The following is a 22,352-nucleotide window of genomic DNA, read 5'->3' as shown; positions in this document are numbered from 1 at the left end:
GTGATGAGGTCTTGCCAAGTTGCCCAGGTGGGTCTCAAACCTGCGGGCTCAGGCAATCCACTCACCTCGGCCTCCCAAAACGCGGGATTACAGGCTGAGCCACCGAGACTGGCCAAGTTATGCTTTAATAAAGGAAAAAAGAAAGTAATTTTGTCTTAGAACAAAATTAATCCCAGCACTTTGGGAGGCAGAGGTGAGAGGACTGTCTGAGCCCTGGGGTTCAAGACCAGCCTGGGCAGTTTGATGACACCTCGTCTCTACAATAAATAAAAAAATTAGCTGGGTGTGGTGGTGTGTGCCTATGGTTCCAGCTACTTGGAAGGCTGAGGGGGAAGAATCACCTGAGTCTAGCAGGTTGAGCTGCAGTGGCTGTGAGCGTGCCACTACACTCTAGTGTGGGTGACAGTAAGACTCTGACTCAAAAAAAAAGTTGTAGAAGGTCTATAGACAAGGAACTTTATGTACAGTCAAACTAATAAAGTTAGATTGATTTATTTATGAGGGTTTTTTCCTGTTAAGAAATGAAGTCAGCAGCAGACAGCACTCTTGTTGTCGTCCTGCCTATTGTGCCCTTTACAATGTATTTTTTTCTTTAATAAATCTATCTTTTTAAATTCATAAAATAAAAAATAAAAAAAGAAGTCAGTAACGTATTGCTGCTACAAAGCTAGACTTTGGTTTTCTGTAAAAAGGACAAAGATTTCTTGGATTATTGATCTCTTTAATGAGAAATGATAAAAATTATTTGCTTTCTCTGTTAAATAATCTACCACAAAACTAAAGATGCTTTGGCTTAGCAAAATAATTTCCTATGATTCCTATTGTCTTTATCAACTATTTGGTTGCTATACTTAAGCAAGCTAAGCTAAGCTAAGCATTAAAAAAAAATAACTTTTTGTATTTGCCTTTTATTTTTTTATTTATTTTTATTTTTTATTTTTGCCTTTTATTTATTTATTTTTGAGTTGGAGTCTCACTCTGTCACCCAGACTGGAGTGCAGTGGCCGTTCCCGGCCACCGCAGCCTCGACCTGCTGGGCTCCGGCAATCTTTCCACCTCAGCCTTCCGAGTAGCCGGAATTACAGGCATGCACTACCACGCCCGGCTGATTTTTTGATTTATTGTAGAGATGAGGTCTCGCTGCCCAGGTGGGTCTCGAACCCGTGGGCTCAGGCAATCCACTCATCTCAGCCTCCCAAAAGTGCGGGATTACAGGCTGAGCCACCGAGCCCGGCTTGTATTTGCCTTTAAAATACTATACTGTCACTCTGGGTAAACAGGTAATTATTTTATAATGATCTCTTTTAAGCCTTTTGATATTTTTGACAAACTTCCACAAATCAAATACTAAATGAAGTCTTTTGATTTTGAACTTTGGGATTTCCCATAAGGCTCTAGAAATCAAAAGATTTCTAGACAAATCAAAAGATTTATTCTCTCTCTTTATAAAAAGAGAAATATTAAACTAATTAGATTTGATATGTTAAATTATATGGGAAGAATTGTCAAATGTAAGTGATGTTTAACTTTCCTAAGTTGCATGCTGCACCTGACCTTATGTCTTTCTTTTTGTTTTGTTTAAAACGTTGTTGGCTGGGGGCAGTGGCTCAAGCCTGTAATCCCAGCACTTTGGGGAAGGCAGAGGCGAGAGGACTGCCTGAGTCCAGGGATTTGAGACCAGCCTGGACACCTGGGAAAGACTCATTTCTATAATAAATCAAAAACTTAGCTGGACATGGTAGTGCACACCTGTAGTTCCAGCTACTTGGAAGGCTGAGGCAGAGGATTGTCTGAGCTCAGCAGGTCGAGGCTGCGGTAGACATAATCGTGCCACTGCACTCCAGTCTGGGAGACAAAGACTCCAACTCAAACAAAACAGAACAAAACAAAATATTGTTGGTTCTTTTTTTTTTTGAGTTGGAGTCTCACTCAGTTGCCCAGGCTGGAGTGCAGTGGCATGCTCAGGGCCACTCCATTGACTTGCTGGACTCCGGTGATCCTTCCGCCTTAGCCTTCCAAGTAGTCAGAACTACAGGCTGCGCTACCACACCCTGCTCACTTTTGATTTATTTATTGTACAGGTCTCGCCAAGTTGCCAGTGCTGGTCTTGAAACCGCAGGCTCAGGCAACCCACTCACCTCGGCCTCCCAAAGTGCTGGAATTACAGGCTGAGCCACTGAGCCCAGTTCATTGTTGGTTCTTTAATGTCATTTCTAAGATTTGAGAAACCATTTTTCTCTTTTCTCTTAAATGATCTAAATGTAATATAAAATATATCTTGTAAACAAAAATGAAACATTTATATTTTTCTTCCCACCAAATGACAGGAAAATTTGGAAACAGGCTGGGCTTGGTGGCTCAACCTGTAATCCCAGCACTTTGGGAGGCCGAGGTGGGTGGACTGCCTGCGTCCGCGGGTTTGAAACCAGCCCGGGCAACTTGGCAAGACCTCGTCTCTACAATAAATCAGAAAATCAGCCCAGCGTGGTAGTGTGCACCTGTAGTTCTGGCTACTTGGAAGGCTGAGGTGGAAGGATCAACGGAGAACAGCAGGTTGATGCTGGGGTGGCCATGAGTGTGCCACTGCACTCCAGCCTGGGCAATGGAGTGAGACTCAAACTCAAAAAAAAAGGAAACAATTATTAAATACTCTTATTTCCATAGCAATATTTATATATGCATAAGTTCAACAAGAACCTATTCTCCTTGTAAGAAGACATAACTAGGTAAAGTTCTTTGCTTGGCCTCTTTGCCTGGGATTCTTTTAAAGGTCTACTAAGATTCCTTATTACCAGACAGTTTAAAAAACAAAACAAACCAAGGCTGACTTTATGGAGCCACTGAAATTAAAAGGCCACTGAATATTAAAAAAGTTTTGATTGAAATGCTGTATATTAAAATTTGCAAAGAATCACTATTCTTGCTGCATTTATTTATTTATTTATTTATTATTTTTGAGTTGGGGGTCTCACTCTGTCACCCAGACTGGAGTGCAGTGGCCGCTCCTGGCCACCGCAGCCTCATCTGCTGGGCTCCGGTAATCCTTCCGCCTCAGCCTTCCGAGTAGCCAGAATTACAGGCATGTGCTACCACGCCCAGCTGATTTTTTGATTTATTGTAGAGATGAGGTCTCAATGCCCAGGCGGGTCTCAAACCCGCGGGCTCAGGCAATCCACTCACCTCAGCCTTCCAAAGGCGCGGGATTACAGGTTGAGCCACCGAGCCTGGCTCTTGCTGCATTTATATAGTGAGGCCATGTTTAATCAGACTAGACATATTTTGCAAAAAATTTGGCCTTACTGCATTATGTTTTGTAAAAATGGGGGCGGCTATTGAAAAAAACTATTTCAATAGAAAACTATGGTGTATACCATTATCAAATTCTAGTCCTTTTCACTGATTGTCTTTGAGGTTTTGTAATCTACCCGTAAACTGGATTGAATTCTGAATTCTTCTGGTAAACTAGAAGAAAACTGCCCTTTTTAAAACCGCACCATCGGGAGAAACTGGACATTTTAATATGCACTCCAAAAGTTCACCACAGTAGATGATAATGTATGGGCTATTGTTTGAATCTGGCTTGATTTCTCCAAAAGTCATGTTGAAATTTAATTGTCAATGTATTGGTATTGAGAGGTTGTGGGACTTTTAGGAGATGATGTTTAGGTGATGGGGAATGGATTAATGCTGTTCTCATGGGAGTGGGTTAATTTTTGTGGGAGCGAGTTCTCACTCACATGGACTGGATCAGTTACCATGAGAGCAGGTTGTTATAAAAAGTGGCTGCCTTGTGTTTTGTCTCTTCCATATGTGTTCACTTGTCCTTCTGTTGGTCTTCCATAAGATGGATGAGGACATTACCAGAAGCTGAGCAGATGCCAGCCCCATGCTCTTGGACTTCCCAGCCTGCAGAACTGTGAGCCAAAATAAACCTCTATTCTATATAAATCATCCAGTGTCAGGTATTCTATGATAGCAATGGAAAATAAACTAAGACCGTATGAACAACCTTCAAGCCTGTTGCTGCATGGGTCACTCAGAGTTTATAAGAACTTCCAATAATATAACCAGAGACATTCAAACTGCTGAACAGAAAAATTCATCAGACTGCATTTCCATCCATTCTCATTCCACCAGCTAAAGATGCTTCAAACTCAAATCTAGGAATCTTCCCAACTAATTGCTCTCCAGACTCAAAAAACTAAGATCATGATTTGCTCCAACTATTAACCTTTTTCTTTTGTTTTCATAGAATAATACCTTGAATTTTCTTTGAGCAATACAATCTAGAATGAATAATTTAACCTCAGAAGTATAAAATATAGAAGAGTTGTTGGTACTTAGTTGCTTGACAAAGAGGAATTTGTGCTCTTATTGGTGAAAAATGTTTTTATATCAACAAATCAGGAATTGTTGCCCAAAATGTAAAGGCCCTTAAGGAACAAAAACAGTACTTTCACTTTCATTGGATAGGTGTTGCCTCCTCCATTGATCTAATTTGTTGAATCTTGGCTCCTGGGAATCTTTACTCTGAGGAACTTTTCTACTCTTGGCTGTTATTCCCCCTTATTGTCCCTGTATTTGCCTCACTAGCACTTTGTATCCTCTCAAGGGTTTTTTTTTTTTTAATTTTTTTGTAGAGATGAGTCTCACTGTGTTGCTCAGGCTGGCTGGTCTTTAACTTCTGGCCTCAAGTGATCCTTCCACCTCCCTCCCACTTGGGCCTCCCAAATTGCTGGGATTACAGGTGTAAGACACCATGCCCTGCCTCAAGGTTTCAAGTGTTTTCCAGCAGTCACAATCAGGTGATTGCCATCAGTATTGGACAACTTGAAGAACTCAACAAGTCTACAGCTCCAGTCTCAATTACTATGCAATATTGGATAATACAGACTATGTGACTTTACATCCCAATGCAACTGCTGATGAAAGCACATATGTGACTCTTTCTTTTTGTGACTATACTGTTTGGTCACATTTTCAGCTTGTTGAGATGATGAACAAAGAGGAGTAACTACTAAAGTAAATTAAAATGGAGACTAGACCTGAAGAATCCCCAAGCAGACAAAGCCAGTTAGGCCTCATATGTGGCCAACTTTGCTTGATTTGCAAACATAAGCAAAACTTAGCTTGAGTTATTTCTTGTAAATACCTACATTTAAAAAAATGAAATATAAGGCTACCAATAAGAAGATACCAACTCATCCTTATATTATTAGGGGCTTTTCAGCAGGATAGAGTACAAATAAGGCAGCTATATAACCACAACCAATCAAATATTTTCTTTGCATTGCTTCTGTGTTTACTCTAGAAAAGTCTTCCCCTTGTTTTCCCTTGGCAGAGTCCCGAAACACCTTGTTTGGTGTTTCCCAATTCATGAATTGCTATTTGTGTAAATAAACTCTTAAAAAAGCATTGTGCCTCAGTTTACCTTTCTAAAATGTCTATAATGAACTGTGAACATGCTTGGTGTATTTACTAATACATGACCTTTCCACATTCCAATTCTTTACATAACATTCTCATTCTTGGATGAGAAAGAAACACTTGTTCTTTAACTCCCTAAGTGAATAAATGATGTCACACTTACCTATGGAGGCCAGGTTCTTGAAAGTTTCTCTATAGTTTCTTCTGTGAAAGGTTCAGCAAAGCCCATTCCTCCTGCGTGAAGTTCACGGCCACATCCTCAAAGGTCACTGAGTCCTAAAATTCCAAAAATGCATGCAGGAGAATGGGTAAGACCGACAAGACCAAGGAGCTGTACTCAGTTCATGAGAAGGCTTGATATGATTCTATGGCCTTCAATATTTACTATATAACTTGGTCATCAGAACTCTTATTCTTTGTTTCTACTCACTTCCTTATAAGTTTATCAACATTTTGAACACATGGACTTCTCTTCTACATTTTTACTGTGGTCACTACAAGTTTTATTGTTTTCCAGTGGTAGGGGGGTCCAACTTAACTTGGAGAAATGAGGAAATGCTATACAGATACATCTTTTTTTGAGTTGGAGTCTCACTCTTGTTGCCCAGGCTGGAGTGCAGCGTCACGCTCAAGGCCACTGCAGTCTCCACCTGCTGGACTTAGGCGATCCTTCCGTCTCAGCTTTCCAAGTAGCTGGAACTATAGATACACGCCACCATGTCCGACTAGTTTTTTTGTGATTTATTGTAAAGATGAGATCTCACCAAGTTGCCCAGGCTGGCCTCGAACCCACGGGCTCAGGCAATCCTCTCTCCTCAGCCTCCCAAAGTGCTGGCATTACAGGCTGAGCCACCGCACCTGGCCTAGAACATATTTTAAGACCATCAATTCTTTGTGAGAAAAACTTGTTCATCTATTCCATTTCTTATTACCCCAATTTCTCAGCACTCCATGAGCCATAGGGTAAAGCACAGTGAAGTTTTAATGAAGAAATACACATTGAAAAATGGTATTTTTCTTCTTCCAACATTACTCATGAGAGGCTAGGAGATAATCTGGGCCAAGAGAAATAGTCAGGTCCACCTGTACTGGAAAACTGGACATATACATTTAAAAAAAAAGCCAAAAATACAAACAACAATAACAAAAGAAAATGAATCTAGACAGACTTTACATATATATATATTTTTTACCAAAATTAACTCAAAATGGATCATAGATCTAAAATGTAAAACACAAAATTATCAAACTTGTAGAATACTACATGGGGAAAAAATCCAGGTCACCTTGGGTTGGATAAATTTTTAGATACAACACCAAAAAGAAGATCCATGAAAGAAAAAATGGCAAGTTTGACTTCATTGAAATGAAAAACTCCTGCTCTGCAAAAGGCAGTGTTAACAACATGAAAAGACAAACCAGAGTAGGAAAAATTCTTTCTAGAACTGTATCTGATAAAGGACTAATATCCCAAATAGCCAAAGAACTCTAAAAATTCAACAGTAGGAAGACAAACAACCCAATTAAAAATAGGCAAAACAAGGCTGAGTGCAGTGGCTCAAGCCTATAATCCCAGCACTTTGGGAGGCTGAGTCCAGAGGTTTGAGACCAACCTGGACAACTTGGTGAAGTCTCGTCTCTACAATAAATCAAAAAATTAGCCGGGTATGGTGGCGTGCGCCTGTAGTTCCAGATACTTGGAAGGCTGAGGCAGAAGGATCGCCTGAGCCCAGCAGGTCAAGGCTGTGGTGTGCCATTGCACTCCAGCCTGGGCAACAGAATGAGACCTCCAACTTAAAAAAAAAAGGCAAAACATACTTCATCAAAGAAGATATATGAATGGCAAAGAAGCATATGAAAAGACGGTGAACTCATGTTACTAAGGAATTACAAATCAAACAGTGAACTATCTACACAGTTATTATAATGGTTGACATTCAAGCATTGAGAACACCAGATGACAGTAAAGATATGGATCAAGAGAAATACACATTTACTGCTGGTAATAATTAAAAATAAGGCCAGGCATGGAGGTTCACACCTGTAATCCCAGCCTTCTGGGAGGCTGAGGTGAGAGGATCACTTGAGCCCAGGAGTTCAAGGCTACAGTAAGCTATGATCATGCTACTGCACTCTAGCCTGGGCAACAAAGCAAGACCCTGCCTATAAAAAAAATAATAATAAAATAAAATTAGTACACCTACTTTGAAAGATAGGTAGTATCTTACAAAAATAAACACTTTTACTATATGACCCAGCAATCACATTATTTGGTATTTACCCAAATGAGTTGAAAATTTATGTCCACATAAACACATGAAAATTAATGTTTATAGAAGCTTTATATATAATTGCCAAAACTTAGAGTTAACCAAGATCTCTTTCAATAGATGAACAGAAAAGCAATCTGTGATACATTCATACAATGAAATATCATTCAGTGATAAAAAAATAAATCAGGTATCAGGTCATGAAAGACATGAAACAACCTTAAAAGTATATTGCTAACAAAAAGAGGACAAAAAAAAAAAAGCTACATGTATGTGCATGCATAGTTGTACTTTGATTTCAAGAATATGACATTCTGGAAAAGGGAAAACAATGACCCTGGTGTGGTGGCTCATGCCTGTAATCCCACCACTTTGGGAGGTCAATATAGGATGATCTCTTGAGACAAGGGGTATTGAAACCAGCTTGGACAACATGGAAAGAGCCCTGAGGATTGAGGCTGTGATGAGCTGTGATCATGCCACTGCACTCCAGCCTGGGTGACAGAGTGAAACTCCTTTGATTACAAAAAAAACCCACCAAAAAACCCAGCAAAATTGCTCAGTCCAGTGTTTATGTAGAAAGAAGGGAACAAAACTGTAAGAAATATTTACTAGTTCATCAAGAAAATTCACAAGCATCCCTCTATTCTTCAGAAAATTAAGTTGTCAGTTAATTCTTATTTCCATGACAAGATGTTGTTTTGTAAACTTTGTAAAGTCTTTCATATTTGAATACATTTAGGTTTTGTAAGTCTAAGCCTGAGAATTCCATCTGAAATCACCAAAATAAAGGAACAGGCCTTAGTCATTTACTGCACATGTGCAGAGAAGAAAAAAATAAAACATGAATTGTTAACAAATGTAATAAATATTGGAGTATTTCTTCCTCCTGAAATTCATGTCTTTCTTGTCTCTTTGGAAATATTTTATATTGTCATTCAAGCTGTGTTAATTACATATATTTTACATTTATTCACTTGAGAGGCTCAAATAAGTGAATAAATCCTTTCAAAATGACAGATCTTATTTGAGCCTCTTTTAAAAATAAATGTAAAATATATGTAATTAACACAGTTGAATGACAATATAAAATATTTCCAGAGACAAGAAAGACATGAATTTCAGGAGGAAAAAATAAGTGACTAAATCCTTTCAAGATGACAGACCTGCTGGGTGCGGTGGCTCAAACCCGCAATCCCATCACTTTGGGAGGCTGAGGCAAGAGAATTGCCTGAGTCCAGGGGTTTGAGACCAGCGTGGGCAGCTTGGTGAGACCTCTGTCCCTACAAAAAAAAAAACCCAATTAGCCAGGTGTGGTGGCGCATGTCTATAGTTCCAGATACTTGAAAGGCTGAGCCCGTGGGTTCGAGACCCATCTGGGCAACTTGGCGAGACCTCATCTCTACAATAAATCAAAAATTAGCCGGGCGTGGTAGTGCGCACCTGTAGTTCCAGCTACTCCAAAGGCTGAGGCGGAAGGATCGCCGGAGCCCAGCAGGTGGAGGCTGTGGTGGCGGGGAGCGGCCACTGCACTCCAGTCTGGGTGACAGAGTGAGACTCTAACTCCAAAAAAAAAAAAAAAAAAAAAAGAAAAGCCTGAGGTGGAAGGATTGCGTAAGCCCAGCAGGTTGAGGTTGTGGTGGCCTTGAGTGTGCCACTGCACTCCAGCCTGGGCCATAGAGACTCCAATTCAAAAAAAAAAACAGACTTGGGTAGAGGCAGTACTGACCTGGAACAGCGCTGAAAGGTGAAAGTATCCAAAGTACATCCAGGAAAGTATCCAAAGAGGAGAACCAACCCAACCGAATTCCCAAAGGATGTGTGTCTAGGAAAGATACTGGGAGAAGAGACACAAGGATTTTTATACAACAAGATTTCAGGTGGTTGTTCTCTGCTGTCCTCTCATGGAAGATATTCTCAAACAAAAAATAACATTTTTAAAAGTGCTACCTACTGCTCTGTGGAAAAACTAACTAAAATAGCACAGCTGTTCGGAATGCAGCATAGAAGACTTTTTATAACAATACTGCAGATTTAATTTAAAAACCAATTTGGTCCTCCCTCCTCCTCCTTTTCCCCCATAACTTCCCTTCTCCTCTTCTTCCCTGTTTTCACCCTCCCTCTCCCCTTTTCCCTGCTCTCCCCCTTCATCCTCCTCTCCCTCTCCAAAAATAAAATAAAACAAACAAACAAAAATCAATTTGGCTTTTATTTGCAATACTGCAATTGAGCAACTCCGATGAGCTGAGCAAAGGAGCTTGGCTTTACAGGCAGAAAAGGGCAGAAGAAAGTAGAAACAGAGACTTAAAAAAAAAAAAATCTGGAACTTTCCTTTCAAAGTTCTACTTTCCTACATAAAGGTTAAAGCAGAAGGGCTTTCTTATCATGCAAACTAAAACTGGCCTGTTTGGAGATTTGGCCATCACCTGCCTCCCAATACCATAAGGTCACATAAACAACTTAGTTTGGACTTAGTAGCCTGGAACTTTATTTAGCACGAGATACCCGTTTTGGTTTGGTCTATTGGGTCTAGTGCAGGAGCTCAGTTAAAACCAATGGCTTCCTGTAAATTTTATTTACAAGGGCAAGCAATAATATTGTGAATTGGAGAAAGTTGTATCTCAAAGGCGAGAAGGAATTTGTTTAGTGATGTATTGTCAGCTCCAGGAAGAGCTAGGCTGGGGAGACAGGATCGTGGCTTTGAGACCCTGCTTCCACACATTTGGAAAATTCAGAGACAAGCCGGTCCCCGCGAGAAAGGATGGACTGGGGACCCCACGGACCACAGTACCTTTCACGCACAAGCCCGCATACGAGTCGGGACTCGCCCCTGAGGACGCCCCCTCTTTCCCGCACAATCTGGGGGACGCGGGGCTGCGGGCGCGGAGATGCCCAGAGAGAGCGCCGGGGTCGAGGTCGCCGCGCAGGGACCGGACGCGGCGCCCGGGGTCCCGGATGCCGGCGCAGCCCCACCGTGTGCCGGAGGGGACCTAGGCCGACCTGCGCCAGCGGTCCGCAGAGCCCAGGGTGGACGTGGGGAAGGCCGTTCCAACCAGTTCTTCCCCCCGTCTCGGGGCACGGCCCTATACACTCACTCACCATTTCCTGGCTCTCGCGGAGTCCCGGGGTCCCCTCTAGGGCTCCCGCGGTCCCTGCAGGTCCTAGCGCAGCAGACGCCGCGGCGCAGTCACCTGGAGACACGCACCAGAACGCGCGCAACGTAATCACCCGCCTTTGTGAAGCGTGGCCCCGCCCACTACGCCGGAGGCGGCCCTGATTGGACAGTTGGCATAGCCCCACCTCTTTTATCTGAGTGACATCGAAGATGGAGGTCAGGTAGTTGAGCAGACCCACTTAGGCCAATGTCCCGGAACCTGTCTCCGCCAGAGACATTTGCGTTTAACCAGAACGTTTTCCAGGCTCTCAGGCGAGACACTGGCGCCCGCCTGCAGAATCGTCTGAATGGGGACACAGGTGTGCGCAGGGAATGGCCGACCCAGTTTCCAGATGGAGCGAATCGCTTGATGAGCCACCTTTCGAGTAGCTATCCAGAGAAAAAGCATCCCCGAAGCAAGCCCAGACTGGATCAGGAGAGTAAGATGTCCTCCAGGGCACAGTGGCTTTGCATAAAGCTGCCAAGTCACTCACAAGTGTGACCCTTGTTTACAAGCACAGACACTTAATAGTGACCTCATCATGTGTAACAGAGTCTGGCTACATTTTGATCTTTGACATTTGGCAGAGTTAAGACTTTCACCCATCCCTTCCCCCCTTCTCCTCCCCACATCTAACGTTTTAGAGAAGGATTTGCGAGCACTTGGCTACAGGGGGCAGTTTGAACCCTCGCAGCCACAGTCTGGGCGCTTGGGCTCATTTCAGAACTACCACAAGATGTGTCCAATAAAACTGAGGTATATATTTTACATAGGAAGGAAATTTATTTTAGATCAATTTTTGAATGTGTCCCTAGAGAATTTTGAAAAGCAAATGTTTATGATATCCCAGGGCAATTAAATTCCTATTTTCACTGATACAAGTGACAGTGATTGTTGCTTGGCAAACGTTAGTCAGGATCCCTTGAGCCTTCTCCCCAGCAAGGCCCATCTGTATACTTCCTTGTAGAAATCATTTTTAGCAAGAATCTGCTAAATTGGTTTCAGTAGAACTTCCTGTCTTTGATATCTGATCAAACTCCTCATCCCCACAATCTCCTAGGTGATATGTGATCACCCTGTCCTGCCTTCAGCCAGAATTGCCACAGAAATGCGCCTCCTCTTAGTTACTTTTCCATCCACCAATGCTCCCTCTCTCCAACTGCTTTTTGGATGAAATCCCCGTTTGCTATTCTGGTTGTATTTGAAATCGAGCCTTGTTCTATACTGGAGCCTCTTTTTCTCTACTGCAATATTCTATTGAATAAATTCCATCTTCAAAGTTTTAACTGCTGTCCAGCTCTGGTTTTCTGTTGTAAGACAAAGTAGCAAGTGTAAGAAAACTATGCTTGCTTATTCTTCTTGCCAGCCGAATTTCTCAAAGCCCCTGATTCAGTGACTGAGCTCAGCCCTTTGGAACAATGCTCTGAAGACAATAAGTAGGAGAGAGCTCAAGTTACCTATCAGGTCTCGTGACTGAATCACTGCATTTTTTAAAATATATATATTTTATTTTAAAGTTGTGGGGTACAGATAAGGGTTAGGCATGCAAATATTCATTGGGCAGGTACCCTTGTTGATGAGGTGTGCCCCCCTTTCCCCAGATATTGACTACTGTTAATCCCACCTCCCTTCCTCTCCCTGTCCTCCCCTCCATAGTTTCCTGCCACTGTTGATTCTTTTCTTATAGTATTATGGTAGTTGTTCAAGGTCCACTTATGAGTGAGAACATGTGATGCTCAGATCTTTGTTTCTGTGAGAGATCACTTTGGGAAAGATAAGTTAAATTATCCTAGCCCTTACCTCTTCCTGTACATAAAATGGAGTTAGTGACTATGCCTCTGTAATGGAGTCACTAACTATGCCTCTGTAATCTATAACCAGATATATGTATATTCTCATACAATCCTTGATGAGATTTTGCTCTACTGTAACTTCTGAGCATATTTAATGTGACTTTTGACATTTGATGTAACTTCTGAGCACATGCAGAGCCACCATGCCACCACTGTAAACTGTAGGCTGAAACACTACTTTGGAGTGGTTTAACAGAAGCTCTCTGAAAGCCTCTTCCAGGTTGCAACCCTCAGTCAGACTTCTGAATAAAATTAACTTTAATTCATTAAAAGTCTAATTTTTTCTTTAATTGACATTGATAACAAAAAAAATCTAAAAGGGTAAGTAAATGTACTTGGATGTTTTTAATATGCTTAATAAACTAGATAAACACATCTAATACATTTATTTATGTCCTGGGACAGCTACTTTGAGACAAAATACACACATTATACAAGTTACTGCTCTAAAATTTGCAATTCAATTGTTTTTGGTATATTCATTGTTATGTGCAATAATCACTTTAGTCAACTTTGTATTTTCTTCACCTTAAAAAGAAACTCCTGCACACTTTACTACCATTCCTCTTCTTTTTTTTTTTTTTTTGAGTTGGAGTCTCACTCTGTCACCCAGACTGCAGTGCAGTGGCCGCTCCCGGCCACCGCAGTCTCGACCTGCTGGGCTCCGGCGATCCTTCTGCCTCAGCCTTCCACGTAGCTGGAACTACAGGTGTGCGCTACCATGCCCAGCTAATTTTTTGATTTATTGTAGAGATGAGGTCTCGACTGCCCAGGCGGGTCTCAAACCTGCGGGCTCAGGCAATCCATTCACCTCAGCCTCCCAAAGGCGCGGGATTACAGGCTGAGCCACCGAGCCCGGCTCCATTCCTCTTCTTATCTTCCTCTTTCAATTCCCATCCCTAGGCAATCATTAATTTACTTTTTGTCTCTATGGATTTCTCAAAAAATTTTTTTGAGTTGGGGGTCTCACTCTGTTGCCCAGGCTGGAGTGCAGTGGCATGCCCATGGCTCACCGCAGCCTCAACCTCCTGGGCTTAGGTAATCCTTCTGCCTTAGTCCCCTGAGTAGCTGGGACTACAGGTGCATGTTACCACATCTGGCTAATTTTTTGAATTTTTGTAGAGACAAGGCCTCACTATGTGCCTAGGCTGGTCTCAAACTCCTGGGTTCAAGCAATTCTCCCACCTTGGTCTCCCAAAGTGCTGGGATTACAGGCATGAGCCACTGCACCTGGCGAATTTCCCTATTCTAGACTTCCATATGAATAGAATTTTAAAATATGTGGTCTTTGTGATTAACTTCATTCATTTAGCATAATTTTTGAAGGGATATATATGTTTGTAGCATGTATCAGTACTTTACTGGTTTTTAGGAAAAGATGCTGGGCATCATTACTCATGGAGAACATGGAAATCAAAACCACAGTGAGATATCACTTTACATCCACTAGGATGACTAGAATCAAAAAGTGAAATAATAGTGGGTGTTGAAGATATGAAGAAGCCGGGCTCGGTGGCTCAGCCTGTAATCCCGCGCCTTTGGGAGGCTGAGGTGAGTGGATTGCCTGAGCCCACGGGTTTGAGACCCGCCTGGGCAGCGAGACCTCATCTCTACGATAAATCAAAAAATCAGCCGGGCGTGGTAGCGCATGCCTATAATTCCGGCTACTTGGAAGGCTGAGGCGGAAGGATCGCCGGAGCCCAGCAGGTCGAGGCTGAGGTGGCTGGGAGCGGCCACTGCACTCCAGTCTGGGTGACAGAGTGAGACTCCAACTCAAAAAAAAAAAAAAAAAAAAGAAGATATGAAGAAATTAGATTCCTCATACACTGCTGGTTGGAATATAAAATGGTGCACCCAATGTGGAAAACAGTCTGGCAGTTCCACAAAGGTTGAACACAGAATTACCACGTGACCCACCAATTTTTATACATGAATGTTTATCGCAACCTTATCAATAACAGATAAAAAGTGAAAACAAACCAACTGTTAATTAATGGATAAATGGACAAACAAAATGTGCTATACCCATACAAGACAAGTTGTTTGGCTATAAAAACCAAATGAAGTATTGATATATTCTCCAACATAAATGTCCTTGAAACAATTATGCTAAGTGAATTAAGTTAATCACGAAGGCCACATTTTATATGATACCATTCCAAGTCTAGAGTGGGAAAGCTTTATGGCAACAGAAAGTAAATGAGTAGTTTCCTAGGACTGGGACTTGGAGGAGGAAGATGGAAAGATAGGGGAAGAGGGACAGTGAAATAGTACAGGAATTGGGCTTGGCTGGGTGGCTCAGCCTGTAGTCCCAGTGCTTTGGGAGGGCGAGGTGAATGGATTGCCTGGGCCCGTGGGTTCGAGAGCTGTCTGGGCAACTTGGTGAGACTCAAAAACAAACAAACAAACAAAACTACAGGAGTTTCTTTTGAGGTGATGAAAATGTTTGAAACTTGACTGTGGTGATGTTTGCACTTATCTGTGAATATACTGAAAACCACTGAATGCTACACTTAATTTAAAGGGATGTGTTGTGCTGTATGTGCATATCTCAATCAAGCTGTTCAATTAAATAAATAAATACATTAAGAGTTTTGATCTAATTTCTAAAGTATATCAAGAGTTTCTAGGTACATTCTTTTTATTTTTTTTTGAGTTGGAGTCTCACTCTGTCGCCCAGACTGGAGTGCAGTGGCCGCTCCCGGCCTCAGCCTCGACCTGCTGGGCTCCGGCGATCCTTCCGCCTCAGCCTTCCAAGTAGCCGGAATTATAGGCATGCGCTACCACGCCCGGCTGATTTTTTAATTTATTGTAGAGATGAGGTCTCGCTGCCCAGGCGGGTCTCGAACCCGCGCGGGTTCAGGCAATCCACTCACCTCAGCCTCCCAAAGGCACGGGATTACAGGCTGAGCCACCGAGCCCGGCTGTACCCAACAATTTTAAAATAAAAAAACTAAAAGTAAAAAAAAAAAATTTACACACGCTTTTGTTGTTTTTTCTAATGTCAGTGAAAATGGAATTCATTGCCTTATGGATATCATAATTACTTACTTTTTAAGGTTTTCTAAGAACACAGTCAAACACTGTTCCAAAATAAATATCCTTCCAGTGTAAAATGCACACATCACAGTTTTATTGAACACCTTACGGCTTGAAGGTGGACCGAAAAGAATTCCTCCTCTTAGTCTAGGGCTGTGGGGTTCATCCTTTCCACTAGAGCTAAGTGCTAGGCAGTCCTAGCGATGTCTTTTCTAAAGTGCCAGATATGGGAGGGTGAGGAAGGGGTGGGCGGAAGCTTCATCCCAATCGATTGTCAAAAATCAAAGTGTAGCCTGACTCTGTTAAATATGATGAGGTCACTTTTAAAAGCCCATATTTGTAAACAAGGGACACAAGTCCATGCGTGGCCTCGCTGTCTTATGCTAAGCCTAGGAGGACATCTGACCCTCCCACTCTAGTCTGGCTTGGCCTGGGCACCCGTCTTGTTCTGGACAAAGGGCCTCGCTTTCTCTGGAAACTGAGTCTGAAATTTCGCGCCCACGCTTGTCTCCCTGCGCTCAGGAGCTGCGGGTAGACACCGGCGATACCACCTCGGGTACCTAACAAGTTCTGCTAAAATGCAGAGATCGCTGGCAGGGACAGAGCCCTGCCCCCGCCACGGCGAATGCGGGGTCGGCTCAGCGACGAGACTTCACGGCCGGCTGTCACTCAGGACCGGCAGGCGGGTCCGTCTTCGCTGTCCAATCAGAGGCGCCACCGGGGAGGCGGGCGGGGGCGGGGCCGCGCAAACGCCGTGGACGTCCCCGCGGGCTCCGGCTGCGCTGTTTTGGGGTCTGGTAACCCCGAAAGGCCTCAGGTGGCGCTGGGACCCGTTCGGGCCGCGGGAGCCGTAGGGAGGACGCCGGGAAGCCCCGGTAGTCGGGACATGGTGAGTGTGCGGGACCAGAGTCCCTAGTCGGGGAGGGGCTCCTTGGAACCGGCCGGCGCCAGCGGACCCGGCCTCCCCGCAGTCCACTCCGGGCTCTGCAGACCCCGGGACCCGCGGGCTCAGCTGGGCTCTCGGTTGCGTTCGGTGCAGTGTGGGGATGGGCCGGCAGCCGGGACCCCGGGCGCCACGTCCGGTCCCTGCGCGGCGACCTCGGCTCCGGCGCCCTCTCCGGGCAGCTACGCGCCCGCAGCCCCATGTCCCCTAGATTATGCGGGGACGGCGGGAGGATGCTCAGGGGAGGGTCTCGACTCGTGGGGGGGGGGCTCGTGCTGTGGGGTCTCCAGTTCCTCCTTTCTTTTTAAGGGGGACCCATTTCCCCCTTAGTTTTCCAGGCGTGTGGGAACCCGGATCTCACATCCGCGACCCTGTCCTCCCCCAGCCCAGCTTTTCCTAGGGCTGACCTGAATTTCTAGGTCTTTTCCCGCATTCCCAAACGCCAGCTTCCTCTCTCCAATTCGCAACGTCATAATCAACTGTTTTATTTTCCGTGGTACATTTCAACCAGACACAGTATTTTAATTATCATTTTTCCACAAATAAAGGCATGGTTCTTTTTGAATGATTGCATTGTTGTTTTTTTTATATTTACACAAGAGGAAAGCAGAGAATAAACTCCTGAAGCTATGTTGTATAAGTGCTTGTGCCTCTCCTCCCAATTACCTCTCCTGGGACGTGACATCCTTTGGGAACTCCTTTGGGTTGAAACTCCTAGTTGGAAACTTCGTTGTTTTGGCACAGTTCCAGGTCAGCACTACCTCTCCCTGGGTTTGCCACCTTGAAAAGATTTATGCATTTAGTTGATTTTCATTTTTTTCAATAAGTGTAAAATGTATGCAATTAATAAAGCTTGAATGACAATATAAGATATTTCCAAAGAGGCAAGAAAGAGATGACTTTCAGAAAAAAATCAGGTATCCCAATATTACTTTACATTTACTAAAAATTCTTAGATCAGGTGTGGTGGCTCACATCTGTGTTCCCAGCACTTTGGGAGGCTGAGGTGAGAGGATTGCTTGAGGCCAGGAGTTAGGGAACAGCCTCACCAACATAGTGAGACCCCCCCATCTCTGCAGAAAATAAAATAAAATAAAATAAAAATTCCTGTTTCTCTTTTCTTCTTCTGAGCATGTGTAGTAAGTTTCTCAGGTCTGTTTCTTTTTAGGTGATTTCAAGTGAAATTACAGGGGTTAGACTTTCAACACCTAGAAGTCTTCAAATATGATTGTTTACAAACTATTTCTTGCCATGGAAATAATAATCAAGTGGCATCTTCTTTTTCCAAACAGTATTGTGGGCTTTCCTGTTGAGCCAGAAAAAGTGTCTTCCCTTATGTGTAAATACTGGGTTTGAGTGATTTTGCTCATTTCTTTAAATGCTGAGTTTGTTTCATTTAAATGTCAGTGGTGGTCCAAGCCACTTGACTGGGGAGCAGAGGACTGAGGCCAGTAACTTCAAGCTAAACTCACTCTTGAGCCTGTCAAGGGAGGTCACTGAAGGCCTAGTTTCTTCTTTGAAGGGAACTTCTTCCCCCCATAGATGTCCTACCTGCTCACACCCATCAAGGAAGTAGACATTTATACTGAGAGAAGCTGCAGAGCACTGGAAAACTGGGGATCCACCTTAGGGGTTGGGTGGGGGAAGTGATGCCCTTTCTGAGGTTGTAATTGTGGTTTCCTGGAGCCTGCTTTTAGGCATTAGGCTTGAGTTTTGCATCCGTAGTGTAGGTGCATTTTGTGTAATTTTTCCATATTGTAAGTTAGGAGTTCTGTCTCCTGAACACAAGCTTAATGAACTGGGGAGTTCATTTGGGTCAGAACCTTAGTCTGAATCCATCTGAGAGTTCTTAAGAATTGTAGGGACAATTCTGTTTCACCAGGGGTGAGGAGGGCATGTGGAGCTCCCAGAGATCATTTCTGTGGCTGCTCAGGTGCCCCTGCCCTCCATTACCAGGGATTGACCCACTCCAGATGTTACATCCCAAAAGGGAGAGTGTGGACCTCAACCTTTTGTATGTGTTTAACCTTCTGCTATGGATTTTCTTTCTGAATGTGGGGAAGCAGGCTGCTTATCTGAGCTGATTTGAATATTTGTGTTTTTTCCTTTAGGTTCCTTTATCACTTGACTATTGTGGCAGTTTAATTCTAGTTTCTGTTAATACTTTTTTATTTTATTCCCTGTGTGAGTGTGTAAGATTTTTAGTTCCTTGGGCTTGAAACATATAAGTTGATCAAAATATATTATTTGACTAAGACAAGAAAAATCTGGAACCAAACAGATTATTTGTTCCTTTTAGGTAAGAGAACCTCAAGATAAGAGATGGGTATATTTATGTTCTTAGGTACATTTTTCATTTTTTAGATCAGTTTTTATGTATGCATGTCCTAAAGTATTTTGAAATTCAAAAGGCTGCCAGGCTCGGTGGCTCAGCCTGTAATCCCAGCACTTTGGGAGGCCAAGGCGAGTGGATTGTCTGAGCCCATGGGTTTGAGACCAGCCTGGGCAACTTGACGAGACCTTGTCTCTACAGTAAAGCAAAAATTAGCTGGGCACAGTAGTGTACACCTGTAATTCTGGCTACTTGAAAGACTGAGGTGGAAGGATCTTCGGAGCCCAGCAGATCGACACTGGGGTGGCTTGGCTGTGAGTGTGCCACTGCATTCCAGCCTAGGCAACGAAGTGAGACTCCAACTCAAAAAAAAAAAGATTCAAAAGTCTATACTACTACTATCGCAAATAGATTCCTATTTTAACTGATTATAGGACAATGCAGTTGAGGTTCTTTTCTGTTTGATATTTTATCTTTTTTTTTTTTTGAGTCAGTCTTACTCAGTCTTAACTCTGTTGCCCAGGCTGTACGATGCCATGCCTGGCTAATATTTTCTATTTAATATGAGGAAAACTACTACTCTGGCTTTAATGAAGTATTTTACCCTATTTCATTTTTTATACTCTTTGCATATCAATTAAACTTTAAAAAAACTTTTAGTTGTTTCCCTTAATAGTATACATTTAACAACTAACCAAATCCTCATTCAAGTAACACTATATCACTTCCATATTTGTGTAAGTACCTAATAATAAAGCATTCTGAATTCTTCCCTTCCTGTCCCTTATAACATTGCTGTCATTCATTTCTGATATCCATAAGTTATAATTACCATGTATGTTGTCACTGTTATTATTTTCAACAAACTCTTATCTGTCAGATTAATTAGCAATAGAAAAACAAATTATTTCAGTTTACATTCATCTTTTCCTTCCCTCACTCCCTTTTATCATCTATCATCTTGTGATGAGTTAATGTTAACATTTTTTGCAAAGCAAGTGTACTGGTGACAAATTCCCTCAATTTTTGTTTGTCTCAGAAAGTCTTCCTGTCTTACTTTTGAAGGATAACTTTGATTGATATAGAATTCTAAGTGAGTGTTTTTTTTCTATCAACACTTTACATATTTCATTCTACTTTCTTCTTGCATGTATTGTTTCTGGAAATCTAACTTAAATATCTCTTTGTTTTCTATAACTAGGGTGTTTTTTAACCCTCTATCTCTTTCAGTATTTTCTCTTTTTTAATATTTTGAATATGATATGCCTACGTATGCATTTTTTTTGCTATTTATCCTGCTCAGTGTTCTCTGAGCTTCCTGGGTATGTGGTTTGTTGTCTGTCATTAATTTTGGGAAGAGAGAAGCTCCACACTTCTCCTCTTTCATACTTTGTCCTATGCATCTTTTCCATTTGGCCATTCCTCAGTTGTATCCTTTATAATAAGCAGGGAATAGTAAAGTGATTTTTTTGAGTTCTGAGATTTTTTTCTAGCAAATTATCAAACCTGAAGGAGTGGTGGGAACCTTTGATTTTGTAATTGACCGGGTTGTGGGTAGCTTGGGCACCCCATTATTGGCTGGCATCATATGTGGGGCAGTCTTGTGGGACTGAGCCTTTATCCTGTGGAGTTTGATACTAACTCTGGGTAGGTAATGTTTGAATTGAATTGTAGAACACCTAATTGGTGTTGGAGAGTTGGAGAAATGGTGTTGGAAAAGATACCAGGTATTTGATGTCAGGAAGTAAAAACAAAAATAAAAAACAGGTGTGCTTCTCACTCCTTCACCCCAGGTCACTTAGGCTTTTGTAAAATCCCAACTGGTGATGGGCATGGTGGCTCATGCCTGTAATCCTAGTACTCCGGGATGGTGAGGCAGGAGTTCAACATCAGCCTGACAACATAGAGAAGCTCTGCTTCTAAAAAAAAAATGTTGGGAGTGGTGGTATGTGCTTGTAGTCCCAGCTACTTAGGAAGTTGAAGCTGGAGTTCAAAGTTGCACTGAGCTATGATCACACCACTGCATTCCACCCTGGGTGACAGACACAGGCCTGTCTTAAAAACAAACAAAAAAACAAGCTAAATTGGTTAAGCTCTGGTGAAACAGATTTTCTTGAGAACAGGCCTTGTTAATAATAGAATATTCTGGACATTTTTCAAAATGGCTAATTTTCCTTTCTGTCTGTCCAATTTTGGAGACAGTACTGTCTTGTAACCTCTGTTAGGTTTGTGAGGATTGTTAGGTCAGTGGGCTGGTGTGTTGAGCTGGTGTTGGGGGTAAGATGCAAAGAATTGCACAGAAATTAGATTGGAAAATAATAGTTTATTTAGAAAGCAGATGACAGAGAGAGAGAGAAAGGAAGGATTCACCTCCCTGAGGTAGGGGAGGGGGCCAAAGATTAGGGAGACAAAAGCATGGCAGTCATAGTTCAATGAACACAGGGCTGGGCCAGAGCATAACAAAAACAATAGGGGCTACTGTTAGAGGTTTCCTGGTTTTTAAACCTTTTCTTTGATGGGGAAAGGTTGTTAAGGTGCTTGGGTGGTGGTCTGTTTTACATAATCACAAAGGGGACATGTAAGCATAGGTACTGATGTCAGTGATGGACAGCAGGCAGATGGGTGGGTTAATCACATAACTTGGCATGATGATGGGTCTGTCTGTGTCACAAGGGTCATGAAGGGCTCATCACAATAGATTAGGTTAGCTTGGTTCCTTATGGCTGAAAGGACAGACCGAGAGCGGGAAGCCATTTTAAAATCTTGTTCCTAAACCCTAACACTATGATGAGAAAGTAGAGGATATGTTCTGGAGAAAAGTATACTTTAGGTAAAGATTAACTCTGCCAACTTTGTCTTTTCAGAAACACAGACTCCTCGGGCATGACCCGTATTGACCCATTGTATACTCAGTGTGTGGTAACCAGGACCCCCCTCAGGGTTTTCTGTCTAGACTTCCTGGTGCCAGGCCTCAGAGGTATCTCACAGTTTATATCAGTAGGGCGCAGCAGAAGCGCAATTGAGCTTGTCTAGAGTAAAGGAAGGCCTAAGGCATCATGCATTAGGCAAAAGTTATGCAAATCACAAAACTTGTGATTACAAATTTATGCAGATTGCAGGACTTGTGACCGCTTAGAGGGGGGAGCAGGTGGGAATTCAATCTTCCAGTAGATTGGGTGCTGTCTACTAGGGAAGTCAAAGATCCCCCAGGGCTGCCCGCTGGGAATGCATAGGAGATAAGGGGAAGTGCACCCTCCATTAGCTCTAAGGAATGTTATTCAGGAATGTACAGGAGCACTGGGGATCTTATCATGCCTTTCTCTAGGGACTGTG

The 22,352-nt window shown here is 42.7% G+C and overlaps 1 long non-coding RNA gene across 1 annotated transcript in view; it reads right to left on the bottom strand.

Moving 5' to 3' along the window:
• Positions 1-10,892, bottom strand: part of LOC103265710 — a 21,087-nt gene extending 10,195 nt beyond the window's left edge. The window contains exons 1-3 of the long non-coding RNA XR_002482269.1: positions 10,797-10,892; positions 9,427-9,534; positions 5,591-5,703 (exon numbers count right to left, since the gene is read on the bottom strand). This is a non-coding gene — a long non-coding RNA (uncharacterized LOC103265710). The remainder of the gene's footprint in view (positions 1-5,590; positions 5,704-9,426; positions 9,535-10,796) is intronic.
• Between the last annotated feature and the right edge of the window lie 11,460 nt (positions 10,893-22,352).

Source organism: Carlito syrichta, unplaced genomic scaffold (genome assembly GCF_000164805.1).
Source record: "Carlito syrichta isolate Samal-C Ts95f unplaced genomic scaffold, Tarsius_syrichta-2.0.1 Scaffold306780, whole genome shotgun sequence".
In the NCBI taxonomy this organism is placed as follows: domain Eukaryota; kingdom Metazoa; phylum Chordata; class Mammalia; order Primates; family Tarsiidae; genus Carlito; species Carlito syrichta.
Note: the sequence above shows the minus strand (reverse complement) of the source record. Positions and strands in the feature narration are given on the sequence as shown.